The sequence below is a fragment of the Coptis chinensis genome, chromosome 2 (genome assembly GCF_015680905.1).
Source record: "Coptis chinensis isolate HL-2020 chromosome 2, ASM1568090v1, whole genome shotgun sequence".
Taxonomy (NCBI): Eukaryota; Viridiplantae; Streptophyta; class Magnoliopsida; order Ranunculales; family Ranunculaceae; genus Coptis; species Coptis chinensis.
In genome coordinates, this window is record NC_141457.1 from 94,566,021 (window position 1) to 94,572,548 (window position 6,528).

The following is a 6,528-nucleotide window of genomic DNA, read 5'->3' on the forward strand; positions in this document are numbered from 1 at the left end:
ACCGACGGCCGCGGCGGTCACTCAAAAAGAACTACGGAAAATATTAGCACTCGAGAGATTTGAGATGGACGAAGTGTATGAATTTGAAACGAAAGTCGAAGAAGATGAAGTAGTAATGGCGTACTCACAATTAAATTGCAGGAGTGCAATTCCATTGAGTAAAGAAATTGCGCAATTATTGGAGTGGTGGCAAATAGCACCGGGACAACTGCCAATATCGTTCTGGTTAATCTTTACGAGAGTGCACCATTTACAAAATGAATTTAATAGAAGGTTTGGGGCTCAAGAAATCTTCGCGTTGATACGACCGAAAGCCATTCTGACGAAAGGGTACATAAAATTTGAAGTTGAATTCAAGGATTCAAACCGAAGTTTTAAAGGGTTCCCAAAAGTATACACCGGATGGGATAGATTTCTGTACCGCTTGCGAGGGAAGTGGAATCCGACAGAGTTTAAAGTGCCGAACAAATTTCGAGGTAAGCCAAAACATAAGTATTGAAAATTGTACTACGAGTAAATTGTTGACTAACACGAGTTATCTTTGTGTCTAACAGAAAATGCGAGTACACTCCCAGACATTGAATTGGACAAGGAAGTGGAGAACAACCTTTGTTTCTTCTTTCATGAATGTTCTGACGAAAGATTGGTAGATCTGAGCTACTTTGATAATATTGTTGATTTCCGACACTATGGGGGTATCGAACAACGGCCCGATAGGTCCATGAAGACACATAGTGAAATGGCGAAGAAGAATAAGAGTCTCAAGAATGTAATATTTGGCAGTGATAGCGATAGTGAAAAAGAAGATGGAACGGAATTAACACAGCGAGAATTAGTGCTGAGCTTGCCAACCACAAAAAGCGAATTGTACAAAAAAAGATGTTCCACAAGAAAACGGGCGAACGGAGACCAAGAGAGACAACCAACGTTACAATGTATGATGCCTCGAGGGACGAGACTACAATGCACAAAACACCCCAGACGAAATATAATACATTCTCAACATAAAGAGGAAAAGGTATGTACCGTAGAAAACATAGATATGTAAAAGTGTGGTGAGATGTAATATTTCGCTCTGGTTTGGTATATATAGAAAAAGAATGGCTGGGAAAAGAACAAACCAGTGATACCTACAAAAGATAGTGCAGCGAAGAATACAAAGTCGGTGAAAGAAAACAAACGGCAAAGCAAAATGCAGGGGCAAAGAATCCAACAACCACCGGCAAGTACCGCCGTGGGGGTATACTACTCATGGAGGAAAACTACGAAATCACGTTAAGAAGTTGACCGCTGATGTAATCGAAATCAGTTACGTAGGTAAAGATCGCTTCAAAGACCATATGCAAGGTTAAAAGGTGATAATGCAGTTGAATATTTTGGCGTTGTCTTATAAGCCCACAAGACGGTGGTAACTCCTTGACCCAATTTTCTTTGGCGCCCTAAAACGCCTTTTAGGTTGGCCAAAAATCACCTTATTGGTGGCTTTGGCTGCCTATTAACTTCTTCATGGATGATAAGTAACGGAGAAGTTATGTCGTATTTTCAAATTAGCAATGCAACCCGACGAATTTTCTTCAAAGATCAAATTGTTTACCATTATCCGATACAAGTGCCGCAGGGATGCCAAAACGACAAACAATATTTCTCCATAAAAATATTTTGACGTTGGAAGCATGGATTTGGACCAAAGGCTTTGCTTCTACCTATTTGGTCAAGTAATCAGTTGCCACAAGAAGGAATCGTATACTACCTGGAGCTTTAGGTAAAGGGCCAATAATGTCTAAGCCCCATTTGGCAAATGGCCATGGGCTAAGCATGGGATGCAACTCAGTAACAGGGAGTTTACTCATATTGTCGTGCTTTTGGCATGGCTCACACCTCTCAGATAGGTGTTTTGCATCCTTTTGCATTTCTGGCCACCAATAGCCTTGTGTCATAGCCTTATGAGCTAAACTTCGTCCCTTGGAGTGGCTTCCGCATAAGCCGGAGTGAATCTCTTCCAAAACTTGAAGTCTTTCCTGTTTTGAGAGGCATCGCAACATAGGGTTTAAGTCTAAGCCTTTGCGATATAATTGCAAACTTCCGTCGATGAATGGATATCACCAAAACTTCCATGCATCGCGTTTGACTCTTTCACCGAAGTTTTGGTTCTCGGCGAAGCCAAAAAACTTGCAAGTAGTGGATATAAGGAAGACGCCAATCTTGCTCATCGGAGATCATCACTGGCTCTAATAGTATCATATCGGGAACTTCAAGACTATCATCTACTTCATGTACCAACTCACTATCTGTTTCGAGAGCGAATTCAGGAGGAACAAATGGATCTATCGATTCTAATGGAAGGTCCAAAGTATGGTCATGTTGTGAATTTTCCATCTCCCTTTTCCGCTTCCGAGTCATGATTGGTGTGATTATATCGGGTCGTATATATCGGCGCAAGCATTATAAGCAAAACAAGTAATTGCTTTCATGTACATACAAGTCATGCAATTCTTTTTCGATAAAGTCAATGCTTGGCTCTTTCTGGAACTCCACAGTGATGTGTCTTGACTCTTCGCTTCTAACGGCGGTGGAGAGATAAACTAATGAATCAGCATGACGTATGTCATTTCGGGGTTTTTGAGTGATAGAGATGCTATCAAATTGTCGAGCAAGGCTATGTATCAAACCAAGATAAGCCGCCATACGATCATCTCTTGCTTCAAAGGACCCGCCAAACTGATTGGCCACAAGGCGAGAATCCGTGTATAACTGGAGCTTTCGCCCCCCTAGTTTCAAAGTTGTTCTCAAGGCACAAACAGCAGCCTCATACTCGGCTTCGTTATTTGAAGCGGCGAAGCTAAGTCGCACCGATTTCTCAATCTTCTCTCCGCCGGGTTTAACAAAAATGCAACCAATTCCAGACCCAGATTTATTATGGGAGCCATCTGAGTAAACAATCCATAGGTCAATGGGATTAGGAATTGCGTTTGCAAGTTGGTATTCGTCGCCCCCAGTTACTGGTGGCAAAATGTCTTCCATAGATTCTTCCTGGCGCAAGAAATCGTCAATAGGAGAATCATCAATCGGAAAATTGGCTATCAAAGAAGCTAGAGCATGTCCTTTTTCAGCAGTACGACTTTCAAAGACAATGCTATATGCACTAAGATAACTTTCCCATTCGGCTAATCTGCTTGATTCTTGTGCATTACAAAAGATCTTGCATAAGGGATACTCAGTATAAACTCTGACCAACCTCCCCTGGAAGTATGGTTTTAACCGACGAGTGGCATGAACCAATGCAAGTGCAATTTTTTTCATCTTTAAATAACGAGACTTCGGCTCGGGTTAACGCCTTTACTGATAAAAAAAGCGGGTTTACCATCATCGACGAAAAAAGAACAAAGACTAACAAAATTGAGTTGTAGCTGCTAGGTATATGACAATAGGTTGACCCGTCGAAGGACTTGTCAATATAGGAGGACTGACCAAGTATCTCTTCAGTTGTTGCAATGCCATCTCACAATCAACGCTCCAAGTTGCCCCCTTTAAAGTTTGGAAGAAGGGATGACAACGATCGTAATAGTTAGAAATAAATCTATGAAGAGGCAAAGCCGACCAAGAAGCCGTTGAATTTCCTTCTTATTTTTTGGTGATGGCATATCAATAACGACACGTATCTGATCAGGATTAGCCTCAATACCTCTACGAGTCATGAGGTATCCCAGAAATTTTCCAGAAGAGAGGCCAAAAGAACATTTGGCGGGATTGAGTCTCATGTTATACTTGTTAAGCCTATCAAAAACAAATTGAAGATCGGAAAGATGATCACCAGTAAGCTTCGATTTAATGACTATATCATCGATATAAGCCTCCATTATTATCCCCATCAGATCGGAAAAAATTGTATTTACAAGCTTTTGGTAGGTTGCACCGGCATTTTTCAGACCAAAAGGCATAACAGTGTAGCAGAAAATGCCTTGGTCGGTAATGAAGGCGGTGAACTCTTAGTCATCCACATTCAAAGAGATCTGGTAGTACCCTGAAAAAGCATCCATGAAAGATAGGCGTTGGAATCCGGCGGCATCCACTAGTTCGAAATTCGTGGCAATGGATCACGGATGAATCGGACAAGCTTCGCTAAGGTTTGTAAAGTCAATACAAATTCTGATTTGTCCGTTCTTTTTTGGCACTGCGACGACATTAGCAAGCCATTTTGGGTAAGTAACTCGTCGGATAAAGTTAACCGCAAGTAGCTTATCAATCTCCTCTTTAACTTTGAGCTTCCGGACGGGTACCATTCTTCTTGGTTGGTTTGGCTTAACCGCCCGAAACTTGGATCAATGTAAGTTTATGACAGGCAACAGAAGGGTCTATTCCCGGAATTTCCTCAATTTTCCAAGCGAAGATACGTTTATTTCGCTGTAAAAGGGAAACCAACTCTTTTTGTTCTATGCTCGAAAGTTCAGCGGAAATAAAAGTGGTTTCTTCTGCTGAATCTCCTACTTGCACTTCCAAAAGTCGATCCACTGTAGGCGGCCCTTACACATGAGCCTCAATATTATAGATGGAAGGCATGCCACTTGGCAACTATAACTTGGGCAGGGCACTTGCAAAGATCGTATTACCTCGAACTTCAGATTTTTTATAGTCATCCATTGCTTTGTCATGACAGGCATGGGCAGATACCTGGTCACTACGAACCTTGCAAATATGCCCAAAGAATGGGAACTCGACACACTGATGAAATGTGGAGACTACAGCCCCCATGGAATGTATCCAATCTCTGCCCAAAATTGCGTTATAGTGGGAACGACAGTCCATCAATAAGAAATCGAGCTCAACTTCTTTTTTCATTAATTTGATTGGTAAGGTAATTCTTCCAACCGCTGAAGATGTTGTCCTATCAAAACCGATGATAGGATTGTCTTCGGCGATGATCATACCCTTGCGAAGTTGCATCTGAGAATAACATCCACTGAAAATGACGCCGAGGTGGCCCCTTAATCGATCATTACCCGTTGAACACGAGAAGCACCTATAGACACAGAAATTATAAGCTGCGTCATAGTAAGGGGTGATATACACCAAGGAGATCATCATCGAATCGGAGGGGCTCTTCTTCTAAGTTTTGATGCGGATTCCTTTGACAAAATCAACTTTGTTGATACGGTTAAACTCACCAACATAACTAACTTTCAAACGCTTTTGATTCTTACTCTGACTTTTGGAAAGAGACTCAACATGAGAATGGGAAACATTAATGACATGCTCATAAGTTGCAACAACTGCCTGTTGAGAGTTTTTAGTAAGATATTCATTTAAAAGTCCTTTCTCCACTAATTTCTGAATCGACCGGGAGAGGCGACAAAGTTAAATCTCATGGCCATAATCATTATGGAATTTACACCGCAAGGCTTTTGTCCCTTGTCCCTTTGGTATCTTCCTCGAAAGTGGATAAAGCGGGGAAAGAAGATTTCCGCTTTTCAACTTTTCATATATACAGAGTACTTGGCATTGGCGGGTCGGGTTTTAGCTCGGGTAGAGTCTTTCCATCCGCGATTGAAACTAACTTGCTTTTGATTGTCATTCTTTCCATCGTTATGTTGTTGATCCGATTGTCCTTGCTTCCGCTTAGAATTCTTCTTTGTCGCCGAAAAATCTTTACTCGAATATCTTTGTCTCTTTTTGCTTTTCGCGATAGGTTCTCCTCGATCACGATGTGTTGTTCAGCCCAACATACGATCATACCGAGTTTTAGGGACATCTTTAATTAGAGAGTGGTAAAGATCCCTTACAATGAAGTTTGAACTTGTCTCTTTTAATATAATATAATGCTTTTTAAAAGCGAAAAGAAGCATCCCATCGAAAACTTCGGAACATCTGTTGTCGCCTCTTTGAACCTAGTAACAAAAGTACGTAACTTTTCGCCACGTCCGTTGTTGTTGCTTGATGTTCAAAAGTGAGTCGACATCCTTTGGCGCCTTGCAATTGTGGCGGAAATGATTAACAAACTGATTTTCTAGTTCATTGAATTGGTGAATTGATCTTGAAGGCAATTCACTAAACCAGCGTAATGCTTCTCCCTTTAGAGTTGATGGAAAGAGCTTACATATGAGCGGGTCATCTCCACCCCATAACACCAACTTATTTTTGAACAATAGAACATGCAAGCTAGGATCTCCTTCCGACTCATCATAAAGTTCAAAATCGGGTTGTTTGAAGTCGGGATAGTGGTAAGCTTCTTGAATGTCGATCGAAAACTTATCAAGTACGCCATCATTGACTGTCAAGTTTTTCATTCTTACATCCCTTGACTCTCTATCATTAAGTTCTTTTGCAATCAACTCTTTCAGCTGTTGTTCTGTTAGAGTTAAAGTATTGGCTCGAACAGCTGGACGCCCCCAGTCGTGCCCATGTGGAGAAGGATACCTTCCATTATCTCTTATTGGAGTTAGAAATCTTTGGCGGTACCCACGATCAGCTCCGACCGGTGATTGTCTTTGTCTATCCCTATAACCAAAATGCTAGGTTAGGCGGTAGTCACCC